This window comes from Notamacropus eugenii, chromosome 3 (genome assembly GCF_028372415.1).
Source record: "Notamacropus eugenii isolate mMacEug1 chromosome 3, mMacEug1.pri_v2, whole genome shotgun sequence".
Lineage (NCBI taxonomy): Eukaryota > Metazoa > Chordata > Mammalia > Diprotodontia > Macropodidae > Notamacropus > Notamacropus eugenii.
In genome coordinates, this window is record NC_092874.1 from 169336472 (window position 1) to 169359855 (window position 23384).

The following is a 23384-nucleotide window of genomic DNA, read 5'->3' on the forward strand; positions in this document are numbered from 1 at the left end:
CAGAATTGTACTAATCTATTTCAATGACCCTAGACATATTCAGGCATCGGGACTGGGGAAATGGGGCAGCACAGAGGAGAGACATAGGGGAGGAAGGGGATTCATAAACCTAAGTCCACATACCATTAGCACCATGACGCAGAAAACAATCTATCCTACCAGGCACCAGACTAGGAAAAAGAGACCTCCCTGGCTGCCCTTGGTGGGTCCCTATGGTGACTCATCATATCTATCAAGTATCTCCTTGGGCCCCCATCCACCACTTACTGTGCCAGGCTGCAGGATACACAAACAAAATTTGAGGGGGCTTACAGACGAAGAGAAACCCCTCCTAAAAGCCATTTGAGCTCCGAACCTTAAAGCCCAGTGATTATTTAAAGCCTGAGCTTTCCAGAAAAGAATCATTTCATTAGCCAATGTGCTAATTAATTGTTCACGGAAAATCCTCTCCCTTGGGATTTTACCGCTCTGCAGTTTCAGCTGCATTCAGCTGATGTGCGTCCTCACTAAAGGCTGCTGCTGTTTAACAGCAAGAACACTATATTATTTAATTAGGGGAAATGGAGGCAATTTTCCTAAATGTGAGAGCAGCCTCTCCCTGCCTCTTTTTTCTCCTCTAGAATCACATGGTCCAATAAATTACTGTGCATCCATGCACAGCCCAAAAGAATTAAGATGAAATCAATGTGTGGCATTTTGGGGGATTGTTGGCGCCAGTTTTCCTAGTTAATGCAATTTGCTGATAGGCTGATACAGTGGGAATTATATTCAATTCACCTTTCACCAGCATCTACTAGGAAATGCGGATCTCATTCATCATCAGATTGATTTCAGAAGGCTTACTGTGAGACACCAGAGGAAGAATTATATCAGTAATATCAGAAAAAACATCATATTGATCCAACAAAATGAGTCAGTGAGTAAACCAGGAAATATTAGTTAATTTTACGCCCAGATTCCAGACAGTCTTGGGAGGTGCAAGGGAATGCCTACCTGACTTCTTGAGCCTGGGCCACCACATTTCTAATAATACATCTGAGACCATTAAGTGTGCCTTTTTTGTTTGTTCGTCTTGTTTTTAACAACCTGCATCATACTGTTAGCTCATTCTGACCCTGTGGTAAAATAAAACCCCAGGTCTTTTTTTACCTGGTGCTAGATCAGAATTTTTATTGTGTATCATACTTGAACAAATGAGATTTTTAATCTACATATCACACACACTTTATATTTATTCCTGTTATGGTTCATCTTGTTCAGACTGGTCCAATGGGCTGAGGTTTCAAACCTATCAGAAGCATTTTAGATCTTGATTATATCCTCAGTTTTACTGGTTATTCCATTCTCATGTCACCTAACTGTGCCCTAGATTTTATTCAAGTGGTTGAAAACAAAGAGTAACAGGGCAGAGGTATAGGCAAAGCAAATGGTATTCCACTAGAGATCTCCTTGCGAGTTCACACCCAACAATTATTCAAATGATTGAATGAACCAGCTGCAAATTCACCAGGTTGACAGGCGTTACTTTGCCCTAGGAGTCAGTGGGGAAAAAAAGGGAGAGTCCAGAGTCCCCATTCCACACCAAATAAAGGTCAAACTACTTAGGACGACTTTGAATGTGTTCCACAATCTGGTTCCAACTTACCTTTCCACCTTCATCTGACACCTTTCCATACCTTATTACTCATATTCCAGAAGAACTAGATTAGTTATTCCTCAAGTCCTGTGCTATCCCAACTTCCTAGCTTTTCCTGTGTCTGGAATCCCTTCCCCATTTCTGAATGTTGGAATCTTGCCCCCACTTTAAGGCTCAGATCAAATGCTCCTTGGATATTACATATGACACCAGCCAGAAGTGACCTTCTTCCCTCTCATCTGATCTCATTTGCAATTTGCACTCCCCTTACACTCTTACCATAGTCTAATTTGCATTATTTTTTGTGTGTACATACCTTTCCTCTTCCTTAAGGCAAGAATCGTGTCCTTGTTTTTGAATCTCCTGTTAGCAATTATTGCAGGGTATGCTAGAGCCCACTCTTCTTGACTTATAAGAGCTGGTTGTTAATTTTTCATTGTGAATATTTATACTTCAGAAATAAGCAAGCACTATAAATTAGGGCTTGCATTATGGTCTTTTTTATTTCCAGAATTCAAGTGATGAGGAGAATATTAATATTGAATATTAAACTTAAAAGTATATTGTGCATACAATTTTGTGGGGAGAAAGTCAATTATTAAATGTTTACAAGCACATCCCTATTTACAAGGTGTGTGTTCTTTATGAAGTCATGAGCAAACTATTCAACTGCTATAAGCCTCTGGGCGTCATAAAGAAAGCACTTTTTCAACTGAAAAGTGCTCGAAAAATGTGACTAGTTGTTAGTGAATATTTAAATGAATCAATTATAATCCAGCACACTGGTGGCTTGGTTTGTTGTTTAGCCGATATGTGATCCCATGGACAAAGTCCATGGGGTTTTCTTGGCAAAGATAATGGACTGATTTGCCATTTCTTTCTCTAGTGGGTCCCCATTTTACAGATGAGAAACTGAGACAAATTGCTCAGGGTCATACAGCTAGTAAGTGTCTGAGGCTGGATTTGGACTCAAATCTTCCTGACTCCAGGTTTGGTGCTCTATCCACTGAACCACTGAGCTACCCCACGTTGATATTTTACTTTGTCTTAAAAAACAAGATGGGGGGAAGTACAGTGAGTTAGAAATGGGGGTCATTGGACAAGGGGTTGCTCTAACACACAGATTACTATCTCATGCTCAGCTGAAGAAAGAATATTTGAAATTGGCACAGGAGCTAACAGAAAGATTTCATGGGCATAGGACTTTCAGTGGACAATTTGTGAAGCAAAGAGAAAAGGGACGTCAGATGTGTGCAGAGAGGAAAAGTCTGGACACTCATACTGCTACAACCCTGAGGATCGAACCAATCATGGACTGCTTGGAAGCAGCAAAAGGAGGAAGGGACCCTTCCCTTTCCCCGCTCCTTCACCTGGCCCTGGCTGCTCAGAAACAGTCTGCTGAGGCAGAGGACACATTGTCTTTTGCCCTATCACTGCATCCTAATGTCCTCTAAGTCCTACCGATATGACTGAAGTACTTCTTGGCCCTACCACCTGCCTTGCTGCTCTCTCTACCCTTAGGACTTCCAACTCTTTGCATCTGCCCTGCAGCTCATCTTTCTTTTTTTATGTTGTCTCCCTAATTAGGGTGTCAGTACTTTGAGAGCAGGGACCATCTCCCTTTTCTCAAAGCACATAGTAACTTCTCAATGGATGTTTCAAGCCACAGCCTTTCCTACTAAGAGAATTTTTTCGAGTGAGGCAAAAATCTGACTTCTGCAAAATGGACACAAAAGGAAGCATCATCACCATGTCACTAAGGGCACCTTTAGGACACTGAAAATGGCATTTAATCTTAATTTCACTTGGTAAAGTGCCCAGGCTCAGCAGGCAAAAAAAAGCATTAGCTTCTGCCTGTGTGTACAGCATATGTTTATAAAGACAAGCACAGAGGCTTGAATGTAAATTGGTGTTTACTAAATGTTTGTTAAACCTGTAAAATTAAAATCACCTTCAATTCTTACCCTGGAAAAGCACAGGGGAGGGAAGGAAAGAAAAGCTAAAAGCCTAAAGCCAAAAAGCAGATTGTTTGGATGCAGAGAATGCCCTGCATGGTCACTGACAGCCAAAAGGAGAGACCCTGTGCCAAGGCCAGGAATCCATGAAAATGACATCATTTTTAAAAAGTCATCACCAAATGCACAGCCCAGGACCCTGATGCATCCTCTCCCTCTAAGCCAATCTTTCCCACAGTGCCAGGATCTAGGCTGCATGGTTGGGTCTAAGTCTCAGGAGTCTCCAGATTCTCTCATCTCTGACCCTTTGCAGCTCATCAGAAAGACAGAATACGGTGGAATCGATACGTTGATCAGAAGAGGATAGCAAAAGCTATCTCTTTTCTTGATTTCACAGAGGTGCACATCTTGCTGGTGCTGTGTCTTCAGGCAGAGAGTAGAATGCATGAGGTCAAGGAGCAGAATTGAGTTTAATCAGGAAGGGGCAGATTAGGATAAGGTGCTTAGCAGGGAGGGGTAGCTGGGGAAGCAGATGGTGGCTAAGAAGAGACAAGGGCAATCCTGATCCTGTTGACAGGGTCACGGAGAGAAGAGGTTTTGCTACCCTCCATCTGGTGCCCAGATGTTTGGGGAGAACTCCCCCAGGCCCTTCTCCGGGGCATGTTCCCCAGTTTGAAAAACACAGCCCTGAGGAGAAAGGCTAGGCCTATAGAAGAGGAAAGAGATCAGGACTGGAGTCCCTCTCAATGTCATTACTATGAAATCCTTTTTCTATGTTGGTATGGGAAAACATCCTATGTGTCAAAATAAGCTTCCTACCCGGTAACACAGTGAACTATTTAAGAAAATGCTCCAAAATTCTGACAAATGGTTCCTTATGCCTAGGAAAAGTGTTATATTCTCCGGGGATTTTACACACAATCAAATGAATTCCTTCTCTTAAAAAATAGATCATATTTAAAATATGCGATTCCAATCAGACTGGGGTATCATGCAAGGGAAAAGGTACTAAGAAGAATACAGTGTCAAAACATAGCACTCAAGCAGGCTGATTTATTTGGCTGACTTGCTCATAGTGGTTGATGACAGGGGTCTTTGCTTTCCTCACTTTTTCCTAATCAGAAAAGAGTACAGTCAAAATCCTCCCACACCTGCTTGTAGGTAGGCCTCTCCTCTAGTCCCTTCAAGCTCATTCTTCACTTGGGGCAAAAATGGCATGTAGCCTTCAGGACCAGAGGTCAAACCTTTAGAGGCGCCATGGCTCCAATGAGGTAATTCTTCTAGGAGAAATCTAAGTGGTTTTAAAGTTTTAGGACCATACTTGGGAGAATTGAGTCCTTGACCTTGACCACATGTATAGGACACTATATTCATATGACACATATCACCCTCCAAAATCTAGTCTTTGTCAACACTATGTTTCCCTACTTTTCCTTTCTTTCACTTGTCTTGACTCTATGTTCCAGTTCAACCATGTATTCTTAGCTATCCCCTCAATCCTTTGCCCCATTGTCCTATAATCAGTCCTGACTTTCTAAACCCCAACTCCAAACTACTCCCACCATCCACCTTCTTCTTACTTATTCATGCACTGCTAAATGTTGCTGCAAAAAACCAAGCAACCAGGACAACCGAGTTTTTTACTCTTTTATGTTCTTTAATTGCACTTACTGCTGCATAGCAAACCTTGTGTTCTGACCTGACTTTATCACTTTCTGCACAGTGATTATTCCAAACCTCCTCTCTCCTCAAACCATCTTTTCTTACTTGCCCATCTGCGGAGTACCTCACCTCCTACTTGTATGAGACCCACTATAGCAAACTTCTTTATTCTCATAACAATCCTCAAATCTCCTCCTCAAAATTGAAGGGATGCCATTCAACTGGGGAATGGCTAGACAAGCTGTGGTATATAGTTGTGATGGAATACTGTCATGCTAAAAGAAAGGACAATCAGAATGATTTTGGAAAAACCTGGAATCCTCCAGTTTCTGCCCACTAAGAGTGGGTATGCCCCCAACTCTATCCTCTGCACTCTCTAGGATCCCATTAACTTCCATGGATTCAGCTGTTATCTCAATGCCCATGACTTCCAAAGTTACATAGCCATCCCTCAGTTCTTTCCTATACTCTGGTCCCATTTACTGGACATCTTCATCTGTCCTTCCCATGAGCATCTCAGACTTGACATGTCCAAGATAGAACTTGCCACCTTTCCCCCCAAACCCACACCCTATCCTTCCAAGGTTGGCAAGCTCAGAGACATGCATGACTCCTTTCTCTCCCTCACCTCACCTCATACTAGTTGTCAAGGCTGGCCTATTCCATCTCCAGACTTTTCTCACTTCTCTCCCCTTCTTTTCACTCAATTAGCCATCATGGTAGTTTGGCCCCTCCTCACCACTCTCCTGAATTACTATAATGTCTTCCTGATACATCTCCCTACCTCTAGTCACTCCAATGCCTCCTCCACACAGTTGTCACACTGATATTCTTAAGACAGAGGAATTTATACTTACTAGTCATGTGACTGTACAACTCTCTTAACCACTATCTACTTCAAGTTCTTCATCTGTAAAATGGGGATAATCATAGCACCTACTTCCCAGGGTCATTGTGAGGATCAAATGAGATAATGTTTATAAAGTGCTTAATACAGTACCTGGAACATGCTTATTTCCTTCCTTCCTCTTTTCCTCTCCTTCCTTCCTTCTGTCTTCCCTACCTTTCTCTCTTCTTTTCTTCCTCCCTTCTTCCTTTCCTCACTTGTTTCCTCCCTGTGTCACATCCCTAATTAAGAAGCTTTAGCACCTCTAGGATAAAATGCAAACCCCTCTGTCTGGAACTTAAACCTTCTGACAATCTGACTCTGACCTGTCTCTCCAGAATCATTCCCACTTACTCCCTTTCTTTTAACCAAACTAGAACCTGTCCTATTCTCACCCATGTCATTCTACTGTAACTCCAACTTCTCTGTCTTTGCACAAACTGTCCCTCCTTCCATTCCTGGAATGTTCTCTCTCCTCGTCTACTTTTCTTGATATTTTTCTTCCCTTTGGCTTATTCCAGTCACCTCAAGAGACCTTTCTTTCTTCCTCTAGACAGAAGGGACTCTCTTTCCTAGAAAATTATTTGATATCTATTTTTTCATTTACTGCTCTGTGTTATCCTCTTCATCTCCCTCCAAGTAGAGCGTCATAACAATTATCATGTTCTCTCATTTGATCCTCAAAACAACCCTGTGAGGGAAGTGCTGTTATTATCATCTCCATTTCACAGATGAAGAAAGTAAGGCTCAGAGAGCCTACAATATTTGCCAAGAGTCACAAGTCAGTGTCCGAGGTAAGATTTGAATTCATGTTTTCCTGACTCCAAGTCCAGTACTCTGTCCATTGTGCCAACTATCCCATGGTAAACACTGAGCACAGAGACCGTTTCATTTCTGTATTTGTACATCCAGCTCTTAGCACAGTAGCTGGCATATACTAGGTGAATAATAAATATTTATGGAATTGAATATGTGATATGCACAGACTTATTCCTAGCTCAACAATGACAAAAGGATCATTTAGGTGCCCCATAACATCATCTACTAGGGAGACTCCCACAGTTATACTCGGCCCTCTGACACGGACCTTCATTACCACGTAGTTGGATGACTACCATAGGTTCCAAAGGGTCACTCTTCTCCCTTCAATCCATCCTTCTGCATGGGTCTGCTCAGACTACCCCTCAGCTCAAAAGTCTTCTCCACCTTCTACAAGGAGCATTTCCTGTCATTCAAGGCTCTTTACAATTTGTCTAAAGTTACAATCAGCCTACATTACTGCTAAGCTAGACTACTCTCTAGCCCCTTGAACATACCACCTCCTCAATTCTTCTCAGTTGTTCCCTGAGCCTGGAACATCCTCATCCTCTTTCCCTGTTGAATTCACACCTACCCTTAAACAGCCTACTCTACCTACCTCTTCTAGGAAACCTTTTCTGATTCCATTCTGGATAAAAACTACCATATTCCTTATCCCCAAACTTCATTCAGCACTTTGTCCTGCCCTACTGTAATGCACTTAGCAGGTTATAGTGCATATTATAGTTCTATGTTTGTGCTTTATCCCCTTATTAAACTCTAGGCTCAGTGAAGATGGGGTCTAAATCCTAGCTCAGCTTTTTTTTTAATCAGACACAGTTGTCTGCATATAATTACTTAATCAATACTGAATAAATGAGTGACTTTCCAACAAGACAAGTTGGTGTAAAATAATAGGATTGTGGGGTTGGAAATAACCTCATAACAGCTCATTTAGTGCAAATGCTAGCAAAAAAAAATTTACGAATTCTATCTGTAATATCCACTTGAAGACCTAAAGAGATAAAGAACTCACTACTCTCTGAGGCAATCCATTCTATTTTTAGAAGGTTCTGATAATTAGATAATAATTTATTAATAGTCATGAATGATTATACTGTAATAAACAGGAATTAATAACAATCATCTAACAATTCTATAGCAATCTCCATCTCTTGAACAGAAATACTCCTCTCCATAACTTCTACCCACTTTTTCTGTCTCTGCTCTGATCCTTTTTCTCATCAGTTCAATACAATCCCTACCTACAAGGCACCTGACAACACTATTTCACACCTAATGTAGAACCATATGGAGTTTTCCTGCTTCATAGCAAAATTACATTAGCTTGTGCACTTCCACACAGTCTTATTTAAAAAACACAAAAGATGCCAAAATTAGATTTTCAGAGTCATGAAGAATAAAAGTTTTCCATATGGGAGAAGATTTAGAGAGAAGCACATGATCATTCATCTATTATGAATGATAGACCAGCAGTAGCCAAACCACTTGGGGCTACACTGTGGAGTAATTGGACGAGAAAAATTTCTGTCTAAGCTGCATTATTACTTCTTTTGTTTCTTCTTTTTAATCCGTACTTTAAAATCATAATGCTCCATAGTAAAAACAAATCAGTCCTAGATAAACATTATAATAATCAAGTCAACAAACATTTATTAATACCTACTTTGTACTGGGCACTATTCTAAGAGCTGAGGATAAAAGGAAAGCAAAAAGCGGTCCCTCCCCCTCAAGGATCTCAAAGCTAATGGGTGAGACAAAATGAAAACAACTGCACACAGGTAAGCCATAGACACAATAAATTGGAAATAATCAACAGAGGGAAGGCACCAGAATGAAGCGGGCTTGGGAAAAATTTCTTTCAGAGGGTAGGACATTAGCTGTGACTTGAAAGAAGCCAGGATAGCCAGGAGGTAGAAAAGAATAAGGAGAGAATTCTAGACATGGAGCAGAAATTGTAATGTTCCACTGGGAGATTGAATGTCATGTGTGAAGAAGGGCAGGAATTTCTGAATCACAAAATGTGGAGGGGAGTAACAGGGAACCACTGGGGTTTACTGCAGATGGGGGTGGTATGGTCAGATGTGTGTTTTAGGAAGATCACTGACAGCTGAGGGGAGGATGCACCAGAATGAGGAGAGACTTTGGGCTTGGAGAATAGCTAGCAAGCTACTACAATAGTCCAGGTGTGAGGTGATGGGGACCCATATCAGAGTGGTGGCAGTGTTGAAGGAGAGAAGAGGGCATAAAACTCCACATGGATACTCCCTCTAAATAACACAGATCACAACATATCCATACCCATGGATCCTGTGTACCTTTTGTCCTTGATTCTCATAAATTTGCCACCAGAACCTTGGGGGTTGTTCTCCAATTCTGTCAGCATTGCTTGAATACCAAGGGAGCATATGAATGCCTATGAAATGCCTCATTTTTCTCTACCTGCCCTTTCTAACTCCTATTCTGCCCATACATCTCTTGATGACAATTTTATGCTGTTTCTCATGAACAATTCTTGTTGGTAACATATGGCAACATACTCATACCCTTCATATACCCTTTAGTTAATGCTCAACTTTCTATTGTCAGAGAGTTGTCGGTGTCTGGGTTCAGAAGGCATGACCAAAACAAGATAATGAGGTAGGCAGGGCCCATATGTTCTTTGTCCCTTAAATACTGTTCCTTAATATGATAAATAAGTCCAGCACTTACAGCAAATGAGTGTGAGGCTCTGACTTGGTGGCTCAGTATTGGCCTTAGGAAGACTACCCTATCAATTAAATTAAAGATGAGTTGGAGGAAGTGGGGCTAGAAGTAAGGAGACAAATGGAGGTTGCAACAATAATCCAGGTAAGAAATGATAAGTGTCTGACCTAGGATGGTGGTATTGTGAATGGAAGAGAGACAAGGAGCAAGATATATCATGGAGGTAGAACAAACAGAATTTATAGTTGATTAGACAAAGAAAGTGAAGAAGTCAAAAATGCTTTGCAGTCTGAAGCTTAGGGGACTGAGAGGAGAACGGTAACATCTTCAGAAACAAGAAATTTGCAAGTTGAGAAAAGTTGACAAGTTTAGTTTTGAATGTGGTAAGTTTGGTGTCCCAATGGGACATCCAAAGGCAGATGTTCAGCAGATATTTGAATATGTGGGTATAGAGCCCCAGGGAGAGACTGAGTTAAAGGTACAGATTTGAAAGCCATCTGCACAGAAACACTTTGAAATAAAAGGAGTAAATGAGACTGCCAAGGGGAATAGCAAAGAGTTGACGGCCAAGGACAGTCTTTTGCAGCATCCACAGCTACTTATCCACCTGTTCCTCAGTTTCCTTATCTCACAAATGAGGGAATCTGACTGGATGACCAATACAATTCTTCCCAGATCTTGGGTTTAGTAAGAGCTGTCGTGACTGGAACCCATCAGTCTCTAATCGCCTTTCTTCCTACCAGCAGATGGCACTGCAATCAATGGGAAGCCTCAAAGGTGGAAAATGCTGTGTTCTCTAGATCAACCAAATTACAATAATGAAAAGTAAAAATCTTTTTTTCTTTCTTAAAGATTAGGCACAACATGTTTGTATTTCTTTCTTGTGAGAAATGTTCAGTTTACTATGATAATAAATGCTAGTGTGATTTTTAAAATTATACCTTGTCCCCCAAGGAAAACTATTTCTTTAAAAAGTTCTCATAACATATGACAAGGGGTTAGACAGCACATTGTATCATTGCCATTTGAAAAATGAGATGACTGAAAAGAAAGAAAGGCAGAGGGAAAAGTGAGACCAAGAATGAAGCATGCTAGAAGTGATAAGAACACTCAAGCAAGGGTTTTTATTGCTACCAATGTTCAATGCCCTGTGCAATATTGGTCTGTTTTTTAGGAACTTTGCTTATAGAAATAATGTTCTTTGGTGACACAGAGTATATTTGTTAGTCAAACATCAAGTAGATTTCAACATGGTAGACAGCTATTTTTACTGAAAAATTTTCCCCCACCTGTCAACAACCCAACACATTCCTCTCTTTCATAAGACAAGTTCCACATAATGACCAGTATAGCTCTGGATAAGGTTATAAGATCTACTTTGGTTACAGTGGTACAAGAAGTGTAGACCAGATCCGAATCATTTTTAGTTCAGAGGAAGTACTAGACCAGATTTAAATGTAACTGAATCTACTTGAGGTTAGGATGGATATTTAATTCAGTCTAGGAATACTGGGGATACTGTAGATTTATTTTCCTAGAAGTCCATTAAGAGAGAGGGGGGATACTCAGAGACCAACCCAGCCAGATATTTTTGTCAGATAAGTTTAATCTACACTGAATTGAAGACCAGAAGGAGAGAGCCTTCATATTTTCTTCCACAACCTATCTTCCAAGACAATATAATGACACTGTAAAATATTTCTAAGAACATGATCAGAATGTGAGAAAAAAAATATAGACATTTGCTTTGTGGTTGGGAAGGTTTTATAATTCTGCAAATGGAGTTATAGAAGCCCTGCCAGAAATGGTTGACTTTTCCTCATCTGAAATAAGATATTGATTAGGAGTCATTTCTTATAGCAGAATTTCAGAGATTTTCTAGACTACTTCTTCAGAGAAACATGAGGAATTTTTTTTTAAAAAAAAGAACCAGAAAAAAACTGGTCAGTCTCTTGGGACATTTTGATCTGAGCATGGCACAGAAGAGGAATTGGTGTACATAATAGATGTGATTGCTGGTCTTGCTGAATTCTGGTCTATGCCATATGCTTACTCTTTGATACACGGATGGAATTATGATTTCACCTAAGTGGATGCTCCCTTCAATAGCACAGATTGCAGGCCATCCATGCCTTCTTATCCTGTGTGACTTTTCTCTATGCCCTTCCATAAGTGGCACACAGTAGAGCCCCCCAAGAAGCCAAGGGCCTTCTTCTGTATCTTTTAGTACTGTATAGGAAACCCATCAATTACCACTTTCTATCAACACACAATTGGTCATACTTTTCTGGTTATATATCTCTTTGACAGTCATCTTTATGCCACTTATCCTTTGCACTTTGTCAGTGGCAAAATGCTAAAGCCACATCTCTTATGCCATGTCTCTCTCTATGGTTTTTGGGTGACCTATAACCTCAGTTCTTTGGTGAATTTAGAATTCTAGGCTTCAAAGCAACATATTAGCACCAGAAAAATGTTATGTTAACAAGACAGACCTTTGTTCCAGGAAAAAACTTGTGTTCTAAGAATACACAAGATTTCTCGAGTACAATCCAGTTGTGCTCTTCTCTTTCAACTCAGTTTTGGGCCCAGATCACTATCAACCAACAGTGTTTAATCAAAGATGGAAATAATGATGGTCCAGCACTAAGGGCTCTGTGATTTTGAATATCAGCATCTGAACAATAAGGATTTGATTTTTTTATAGGAAACTTTGCCAAATTCCATTTGATATCTCATTTAGTTCTTGTTCAGTGGTTCAGTTGTGTCCCACTCTTCCTGACACTGTATAGGGTTTTCTTGGCAAAGATACCAGAGTGGTTTGCAATTTCTTTTTCCAATGGATTAAGGCAAACAGATATTAAGTGACTTGTCCAGGGTCACACAACTAGTAAGTATCTGAAGCTGGATTTTTAACTCAGGTCCTCCTGACTCCAAGCCCAGTGCCCTATTCACTGAGCTACCTAGCTGCCTCTATCTCCTTTGGTGGATTTTGCAGTTTATGGGGCTTGATGAGAAAAAATTAATGTCATTTACAAATAGGGACATCTGGAAGACTTCACTATTATCTTTGATCATGCCTTTTTAACCTGGGCTCTTATCAGGACATCTTCTATGAGATGAGCAAACCTCTTTGATGAGCATAGATCTCTTTTGCCTTCACTTGATATTTATAATCAGGGGGTCAAATAAAATTCACTGTTATATCTTTCAAGGAGGCTTGTATGATTTTAACATACACTTGGGAGACATACTATTCCCAGAAAGCCTTGTAAGTATCTTTTTTCTCTGCTGAATCAAATGCATTTTTATAGTCAACAACAATAAAGATATAGACAATTGGGTGACTATATACATGTAGTTGGCTCTAGAAAGTCATTTGCAAAAGTATACTCTTTTTTCATACTATTATCCAAGATGCCCTTGAGATCAAGATAAGTTATTTTCCAAAAGAATGTTGAAAAAATTGGAAAGAAGGCATATCGTTATTTATTGATGTTTTCTCAATTGTGTTTTCTTTTTTTCAGTAGAAATCACATCTATGCTTCCCCTTCCTCCTCCAAAGTATTTGCTGTCTTTCTGTCTTTCGGATATTTTAAGAATCAGTCTTTGATTTGAGTGAATAGTTATTCTGTCTATTATAAATACCCAAACTTTAACTTTAAAAGACATATGAAGAAATATGCTATCTGCATCCAGAGAAAGAACTGATAAATAGAAGTATGTATAGAATAATTTTACATATGTGTATAAATATACACACATATACATATGCACATATATCTATCTGTGTCTAATGGTAGGCATCTCTAGGAAAGAGGGGAAAAAAGGAAATTTACAAGATAATTTTGGTGTACATTTGAAAGAAAAAGCAAGTTGTATGTAGTAGATTTTCAGTTTCATGTACAATCATCTGTTTTTACTGTACTATGTTATGGAAATGCTTGTTTTAATCCATAAATTAAAAAAAAAAATCAGCCTTTGAAGCCCTTACAATTGGTTAGGCTCTTCTGGTCTCTTCTTCGTGGTGAATGATTTACACTGGAAAAACAACATGGCATACTGGACAGGATGCTGGAAACCTGAGTTCAAATACTATCTTTGATACTTGACTGTACGATCATGGGTAAGCCACTTAACCTCATTTGTGAATTTTATGGCCTCTGAATCTATGATGCTATGAACTTCCTTAGGATATGGTGATAGTCTGAGCCAGTATATCTTCTTTTGTCTATTTTCCAATTTTCTGTGTTGATAGTTTGTTTAAATAGATGAGGCTGGAGTTAATTACAAACTACTTATTCGCACTTTCATTCCTCAAATTTGGTGTTATGACGTTTTCTCAAATAAGTCAATTATATGGCTATATACAAATCACTGATTCAGAAAGAATGCCATCACTAACAATGAATTAGAACATAGTCAGTTTCCTTTATTATGTGATTTGGTGCTCTCCCAGAATTCAGGTAGACAATGATATATATGTCATTGAGTACTGAATGTATAATTCTACTTTCTATTATACAACAATTATTACAAAGGTCCTTCCAGATAAAAAAATAATTCTTTTCTATTAATATATTTGTTATACTTACAATGCAGAAAGATGGCCAAAAAATCATTCAACCAACTTATTCATAGAATGAGAGATTTGTAACAGGCTTTAGTGTCATCTAGCCCAAGTAATTACTGCCTAACTATGCTGAGTTAATTGTTTTTAAGGGGGAAGAAGAGCGGGTAAAGAAGTATATTTCATACCTACAGTGGGTACTTAAAAAATTCATGTTTAGATGTGGGAGAAGAAACCTAGATAAACTAGGGATTGTCATGAAGTAAGAAACATGAATCGTATAGGTAGAAAGTGCTTGAGCATTCTGGCTAATAGGCAACCTGGTACAATTGGGGAGTGGGGTAGAGGTAGCAGTTAGGGTAAGAGTGTGGTATTGTGGGATGAGCATTATTTTAGAGATCACATGAACTAGGGCTGTGTCCCAGTAAGCCACTTGTCAGTTTCCTCATTTATAAAATGGAGATAATAAGGGAAGTGACGGGAAAAAGCACATAGAACCTACTATGTGACAGATACTGTGCTATGCACTTTACAAATGCTGTCTCATGTGATCTCACAACAACCCTCGTAGGCAAGTACATTTTGCACTTCAGGAACTTGAGGCAATCAGAGATTAAATGGCTTACCCAGAGTCACACAGCTAGTAATTTGAAGGTTAGATGCAATGAGGCTGAATTTGAACTCAGGTGTACCTGACTTCAAGCCTAGTACCCTTTCTACTTGCATACTTATCTCACAGGACTATTGTGCAGAAAGTGCTATGTTAGATGTGAGCTATCATCATTATCATTATGAATCATACGACTTACAATTAATAAAAATCAATAGGCTGCAGGGCTTTTTCATTGCCTCCCTACTCCATCATGTCATCTCAAGAATTTCTCATTAGTATTATGAAACACTAGAATACTTTGACAGAGGGAAATAGTAGTTTTCTTCTCTGGGATATTTTTCCCTTCTTTTTAATAGACTAGGGAGCTCAGTATGTGGAATAGTCCAGTCAATCCAATCCAATGAACATTTGTAAAGTACCTACTATGTGCTAGGCACTGTGCTAACACTTGGGATACAATTAATTTAAAAAACCAATCCTTTTCTTCAAGGAGCTTATAAGCTAATGGGAGATGCATCACACAAAAGAAGGCAAGACAGAATGGCGGGGGAAGGGGAGCAGAGAGTACACAGCATGGGGGGTGTCTAATTCTCTGGTGTTAAAAATAGCCAGAACAACAGATGCAAAATGTTGTCTTTATTCTTCAGTCCTGTCCTCTCCATGACCTCTCCTCATTTGACAGATGAGGAAACCGAGGCAGACAGTGTTAAGTGACTTGCCCAGAGTGACACTGCTAGTAAGTACCTGAGGCCAGATTTTGAACTCAGGGAAGATGAGTCTTCCTGACTATCCACTGTGCCACCTGCACAGATGGAAAGTAGAGGGATCTAAAAGTTCAGTTTCTGACCTCTATAAAGGAAGGCATTGGGAGGAGTTTGGTACTGCCCTTTCCAGCCCTCCAATCAGAAGGCAGAGGACACTGAGAGAAGCAGTGTCAATCAAAACTTGGTTTAAGGCTGCATGGTGATGAGATTAGAGGCTATGAGCTTAACTTGGAAGGGGCTTCTTATTCTATGGAGTTGAAAGCAGGAATGCAAACAGGTGCAAAATTGCCTCAACACCAGGGGAATGAACTACCTTTTGAGGTACTTTTTAGTCTCAAAATGTTTGGAAGTGTTTTACTGCCCTGGGAGAGAAATTAATTCTCATGTTGCATAGTTTATTATCTTCTCTGGCTCCAGAACAGAGCATGCCTTTGAAGTAAAAAACCTTTGAAAGGTTTTCTCTGGTTTCACCATGGGTGCACCCTGAAGGAACCCAGGGTGTACTGCTTTATGATCTCCTAAGTAGCTGCCCCTTGCTCATAATCACTTGTTTCATACTTCATTACAAGGCTTTCATCATAAATACGCTCTCATTCTCTGATGAAACAAGACCAGAGTGTAGGCATCCTCTCCTATGCTCCTTAGCCCTGGTCCTATTTTATTAGGGGGAGAATAGAGGGGAAAGACTGGGAAACGTGGTTCTAGGCTAAACAAACAAAAAAAATCAATGCAACTGAATTCTAAGAAAAGACTTACTGCTTCTTCCCACTCTCACCCCACACTACTTAAGTCCTGGGCAGATGCCCATTTCCTACACGGAGGTCAGCACAGAAGGTTCTGTATTTGAGCAACCAAATCCCCAACAATCCTAAACCCAAATTACCATCATCCTAATAGGTACCTTGAACTGGCAGGCTCAGTTGGAAGGGCTGGGGCAGAGCGTACTCAGCCTTCATACAGGAGCAACGATTCAGAGGCACATTAGTGGCTCACATTAGCGAGAAAAGAACAGAACAGAAAATAACCACCACTGTCCATGTGTGCTAGAAGTAGGCAAATTATGTGCCTCTGGGCAGGGAGTCAAAAACGAAAAGAGAGAAAGAAATAGGCAAAAGAAAAAATAGAGAGAGAAAATGGAAAAAGAGAAAAAATAAGGGACGGAGGAAGATTCATTTTGAAGATTGTTTTATTGCCACTGCATTTCCAAACTTGGGAAAGTAGAAACAATGAACTTCTCCCCATTTTTGCAAAGTGTGGCTTATCCTCTCCATTAGTAAGATGTACATTTGAAGGTTTTGCCTATCACTAAGCTTAGTCCGACCAGAAACAGACTTCAAAAAATCAAATATTTCAAATGAGATAAGTTTTTTTTCCAGATATTGGCACACTACAAATACATTAGGGTGTTTGTGAGTTGTTGATGACCTTTAAAAATAGAGATAACTTCTATCAGTCTGTCTAATAAGAACCCACTCCTTATTCCTCATTGTGAAAATAGAAACAAGCATCTCCATGCATGGAGATTACAGACATGATTACAAAGAACAGCATGTTTTGCCTTGCAGAATGAAAAAAAAAAAGTTAAATGAAGATGGATGTCATGGTGCATACTACCTGGCCAAATCAGGCTATGGTTTTATGGGTCATGAGTTTACAATGGCCCAATGTGAATCTTATCATTTTGGAAGCTTCTACCAAATGCAGACAGAGTGTTGGACCTGAAGTCAGGAAGACTCTTCCTCCAGAGTTCAAATCTGGTCTCAGACACTTACAAGCTGTGTGACCTTGGGCAAGTCACTTAATCCTGTCTACCTCAATTTCCTCATCTGTAAAATGAACTGGAGGAGAAAATGGCAAACCACTCCAGTATCTTTGCCAAGGAAAACCCCAAAAGGGATCATGAATAGTTGGACACAACTGAACAATAACCAAAGGCTATGAACATTTTTCATGCTAGAGCGGCCATATCATGTGCAATTTTCTGAGTTGAGCTGCGATGACATTTATAAATTCTTAGAAATATTGCTGATAAATTGGAGTATTAGCAAAACCAGAGATGGCTCCATCGCTTTGGTGACTGTTGTTTGATGGAGACTTCATGGTCCTGGAGCTCCTTGGTGACTACTCAAATTTTCTTGGTTCATATTTAAAATAATTTAAAATATTTAAATAAAAATTTTTAAAAATATTTAAAATAATTTCACTGTTCAAAATGAAGGTGCTTTATCAAATCAGACAAATCAGCATTTATTAAGTATCTACTATGTGCCAAGCACTTGGTTAAGAGCTGAAGATAAAAGACAAAAATCAAGAAGCTCACATTCTGTCATGCTTGGGAGTCAATTGCTTTGCTTAAAATGCAAAATATCACATCACACACTTACACTCAATAAAGAATCCTTCCATGATATTTTCTCACAAAGCCCATTGTCAGGGAGAGGAATCTGACAGCAATGTATAAGATAGAAGGGAGAAAAGGCAGTTTATCATGATAGGTAGAAATGTTGGACTTAGGGTCAGAAAGGCCTGGGTTCAAATTCTGCTCAGAATCTAGCTGAACCTACCTAAATTACTAAAATTTAAATATGACCATATTTTTTTAAAAAATCACTTAATATAGTGCCAGGCACATAGTAAGTGTTTAATAAATGTTTGTTTCCTTCTTCCTCCCTACTGAGCCTCAATTTCTCCATCTGGTAAATGTGGATAAGAGTACTGCTTATCTCTCAGGCCTTTTGTGAGTATAAAATGAGATAATATAACATAAAGCTCTTGGCAAACCTAAAGTACAAGTGAGCTATTATTATCATAGTTGCTGGTGTAGTTGTGGGTTGGAAAGGGGAGACCCTGGAGGCAAAGATTCTATGGAAAGGTCTAGAAAGGTCTGGAGGATCCAAACTAGATTTGGAATCTGAAAATATGTATTTGAGATCCAGAGAAGGGAATACACCTCAGCTCAGATAACCTGGATGCAAATATTAGTCATCTGCGTGACCTCAAGCAAGTCACCTGACCTCTCTGGGGCTCAGTTTTCTCATTTGTAAAATGAAGAGATTAGACTAGATGACCCCTGATGTCCATTCCAGTTCTAAATCTATGATTCATTACCCTCCAAAACAAAAATAAAACTAGGTGAAAGGTGTTGGGAATGAAAGAAAAGGGAGGAGGCAAAAATTAGTTTAAAGGTAAAATCAATAGGACTTAAGCTGTTGAATGAGACGGGTTAAGGAAATACTGGAAATACCAGTTGTGAGCCCACAGGCATCCTGCTTGGATTTGCACTCGAGTTTGGGGGAAAGATGGTGTAGCTATTAATTATGGTGAAAAGTATTTTGAGGACAAAGCAATAGCCAAGTGGAAATGAACATCTCATCAGCATTCCATCCCTCAACCCCTCACTGAGAGTAATGATTCTTTGGCCACCACAATTGATAAACTGTAGTCATCTCTTGTTTCTAAACCAACTGCAACAACACAGACTGGTAAAGCTGGGAGGGTGTTCTGCTCAGGGGCTCTATACCACAATGTGGCAATAAAATTTCCTTTGAATCTCTTAGGGTTTGGCACTCTTTCATGAACACAGGATGATTAGGACCATAGATCCAAAGTTAGAATCGGAGGGCATTTAGTCCAATTCTCTCATTTTAAAAATAAGGAAACTGAGGCACAGGGAGATTAAATGATTTGCCCAGGGGTCACAAAGGGAGTAGCATCAGAGGCCTGGTAGTATGCTTGTAGAAGTAATGCTCTATACACAGCACAACAATGTTTTCAGCATGACTAGTACTTGCACGTACAATTTAGCCTTTCTTCTATTTGTTACTGATAATAAGGCAAAGAGGAACAAAGATAGATGTACTGACAGCAAGGGCACCTTTCTGCCTCTTAGGGCACTGATTTTTCAGGACTTCTGGTCTCAGTGCACTTTTCCACAGGCAGTGCAGAGCCCACAGAATGGAAGAGAATTAGTATGGTGGCCAAGTAACATTCCTCTAGAGAATGTGATCTTAGATTATATTTACAGAGTGCTTTGAGGTTACCTTGAGCCCTGAAACTGTCTTATCTAAATCTTACAAAAGCCCTGTGGGGTAGGTAGAGCACATATAAATTATCCTCATTTTGCAAAAGGAGAAACTATGACCCTAAGAAGCCCAGTGATCTATGACTAGAGTTAGTGAGGGAATGCTTCAAATCCAGTTCTTCTGACTGGATATCATATATCTCTTGCCAAGATGACCAAGCTTTGGGTAGGTCTCTACTGAAAATTTATAAAGAAGGTTGCCATCCTTCTCAGGAAGGCCTATTCTTGGTATCCTCTGAAAGAGAAAAATGAAGAGAAGGAAAGGGAGAGAGAGACAAAGAGAGGAGGAGAGAGAGAGAAATAAGGAGAAGAGGGACAGAGAGAGAAATATGGAAAGGAGGGAGATAAAGGAGGAAGAGAGAGAAGAGAACTAGGGAGGGAAAGAGAGAGAGAGAGAGAGAGAGAGAATTGAACTGAACAGGTCTTTCTAGGTTCTCAGGAATGCTAAGCATGTCCTCATCTTCCTTCATCCTAGAAGCCCCTAAAAACACAAGTGTTAAAATGAGAAACGAGGCCACAATGAACAGAAGCTGAGAGATATTTTCTTCCCCCTCCCCCCTATCCTTAAGGATAAGCATACCAGCTAGATAGACTGGCTAGAAGACTGGATTCTGCAAATGACAATGCTGTTAGTGTGTAGGCTTTGCAATCCGATGACAGAGTGCCTGGCAGCATGATAAATCTCTAGGAAAAGATGCCCAAGAACACTGGAGGGGTAAGAAAGTAGAAGGGGGAAGGGTGGGGAGGAGGAGGGTGGAGAGGCCCACAGTGTATGGGGAGGCAAGCCTTCTGCAAAGTGTGTGGAAGACAGTCAGGTGTTTTTGCTAACCTCATTCTACAAAGAGACTGCAGCAGGAAGGAGCTACTGTTTGGAAATGTGATGTTTGATTTGAGAAGCTTTTAGTGGGAGTTAGCCATATTCTGGGGGAGGTGAATGGGATGTGATGGATGCTGGCAGTTTGTGGGCTCCTGCATAAAGATTGCAGAGCTGGGCTTTGCCATCTGTGCATTTTTTTCTGGTGGTGGACTTTGTATTTGAGCCAACCAGCCCTGAGAGTCTCAAGCTATCTGACAATGAATGAACATTCAAGAGGCTTTGCTTTGTGCTATCCTCCCTCAGATGTGGTGAGGAAGTATTACAGACAAAAATGAAATGGACTACAGACCTGATACAGTTCAGGAGGAAGGGAGGGGTGATGGAAGTAGAAGGTAAAGATCAAAGACTTGGTTAACAACTGTCAACATCATCCTTCCTTAAAGTCTGCCACCAAGAAAGACATTTGAGAGAAGAAGTACCACTCACTACTTCATAGGCTACTGCATGGTCCTCAAAGGGGTTCCAGTGCCTATATTGTTTCTGCATCATGACAGAACAAACTGAATGGTGGCAAACTACATAGGATTGTTGAATAGTGCATGAGAGGTAACATATGCAAGATAAAGTGGACTTAGAGTCCGAAAAAGAGGAAAAGTGGTATAAAATAATGAATACAGGCTCAGCTCAGGAGACCTGAATTTAATTCTCAGATTGACTCTTTACTACCTTTTTTACTTTTAGCCATCCTGGCCTCAGTTTCCTCATATACAATAAAGGCTTTATTATATGGCTTCTAGGACCCTTCCAACTTTAAATCTACGATCCTATACAGTGAATGCTGAGTCTCTCTCCAACTGAAGAAGACAGTCTTCACACATTGATTGGATACCATACTTCACTTTCATTCCCCAAATGAAAAAGACCACACTTTAGGAATTTACTCCATCTATCTTAACTCTCTCTAAGTTCTACTTTTTTAATGAATCTTTCACTTCTAAATCTAGCTTTCATTACATTTCCCCCAGTATCTCTTTCTCCCAACTATACAAATAAAATCAAGAATAAAATTGAAATTCTTTGGATACTAAAAAAACAGAAGCTCTCTCTCATTTTCCAAGTGAGTAGTTGCAGGAAATCTGAAACCCTGAAAAATTTCAAACTCATGATGCTTTTAATGAGGTAAACTGAAAAGTTATTGTATACAGTTAATATTTTCCTTGTGTTTGGGATGGAGGGAAAGGGAGAGCAAAATAAAGCCTTCAATATCTATGATCACCTGATTTCTGACATTGAAACTGCTATATGTTATATGCATTTACTGCTGACTCTACAAAACATCCATTTAAAAAAATTTTTTTATTATCTATAGCTGACATTTTGGATTGAGAAACATCCTAAATTAGAGTAAATGGGACCTCTCTTCAATTTCACATTGTGGCTTCTATACCACTTCTTTTAAAAGCATCATTGTACATCACGTAGAACTAGATTAGAAGTCAGAGGGCTTGGGTTCAAATACAAACCCCGACATTTTACAGCTTATGTGACCTTGGGCAAATCACTTGACCTCTCTCTTAGGATTCCAGTTTCTTCATCTGTAAAATAAGCAAGTTGGATTCCAAGATGTTACATCTATGATTCTATGATCTACAGGCCCATGAACTTGTACCCTTTTCTACTTCAGAGAGCTCTCCTGCTCTCTTCCTTTGTCATCTTACCAATCCACTCTAGGCCTTGATCTAGTGACAGCAACAACAAAAAGACCCAAACACTACCTACACTATTTGCAGTACTTAACATTTTCCAAGTTCACACCAAGGCTAAGCTCAGCTTATAACTTACAGATAGACAAAATACTTCACCAGGTACTGCTAAAATCAAAAGGCAAAGAGCAAGAGACAGAAACATAATTAGAAGTCATTTCACCGTTTGCCTCAGTTTCCTCATCCGTAAAATGAGCTGGAGAAGGAAATGGCAAACCACTCCAGTGTCTTTGCCAAGAAAATCCCAAATAGGGTCATTAAGAGTCAGACATGACTGAAAAATGACTGAACAATTGTCTTCTTAGTTCATCTTCATTTAGAAATAAGGACTCATCTGTGGAGCAACTTGAGGGCAGGAGCTATGGCATGTTCAACTTCACATTTACCAGAGTGTTTACCACAGTGCTATGCAAATAATAGGCATTCAATAAAAATTCATTGAATTAATGTCTTGCATTTAAATATTACCTTAAGGTTTACAGAGTGCTTTATAAATGTTAACTCATTTTATCCTCTAAATAGTTCTGGGAGGTAGGTGCTATTATTATCCCTACTTTACAGATGAGAAAACGGAGGCAGATAAAGATTAGATCATTTGTTCAGTCATGTGGCTATTAAACATCGGAAGCTAGATTTGAACTCAGGTTTTCCCTACTGCATGTCTAGCACTCTCTTCATCACACCAACAAACTACCCAGAGGCATGGTAAGAGGTAGGTACCTCCTACCTATTTTTCCAAAGATCTACAAATAAAAAAGGAAATGTGCTATTTCTATGATAATCTCATAATGGCTTTATAATGATAATTTTGGGAAAAGTAAATAGTTAAGGTCAATTTAAAAACTGGGGGAGGGGGGATCTGATATGTGATTTCATTGGGACCTGCTCTACAACTTAGAACCTCAGAGAGTTTCCTGGGCTGCCAAGAGGTTAAATGACTTGCTTCGGGTCACAAAAGGGGCACCTGATGGCTCAGAGCATGGAACACTGGACCTGAAGTCAGGAAAACCTGAATTCAAATCCAGACTCAGACATTTCCTAGCTGTGTGACCCTGGGCAAGTCACTTAACCTCTGACTGCCTGACAAAAGGATTCACTGCATTCAGTCAAGA

The 23384-nt window shown here is 39.7% G+C and overlaps 1 protein-coding gene and 1 long non-coding RNA gene across 3 annotated transcripts in view; one reads left to right on the forward strand and one right to left on the reverse strand.

The window, feature by feature from the left end:
* CAMK1D (calcium/calmodulin dependent protein kinase ID) overlaps positions 1-23384 on the reverse strand; it is a 494068-nt gene that overhangs the window by 175872 nt on the left and 294812 nt on the right. The window contains exon 1 of one of the 2 annotated variants that reach the window (XM_072653309.1): positions 268-9048. The exons of the other annotated variant lie outside the window; for it this stretch is intronic. The gene's annotated coding sequence lies outside the window, so the exon portion shown is untranslated. Of the gene's footprint in view, positions 1-267; positions 9049-23384 lie in introns of those variants that run through there. 2 annotated transcript variants of the gene reach the window in all.
* The window catches only part of LOC140533517 (uncharacterized), a 47151-nt gene continuing 33421 nt past the window's right edge, over positions 9655-23384 (forward strand). Inside the window, exon 1 of the long non-coding RNA XR_011976947.1 lies at positions 9655-9808. This is a non-coding gene — a long non-coding RNA (uncharacterized lncRNA). The remainder of the gene's footprint in view (positions 9809-23384) is intronic.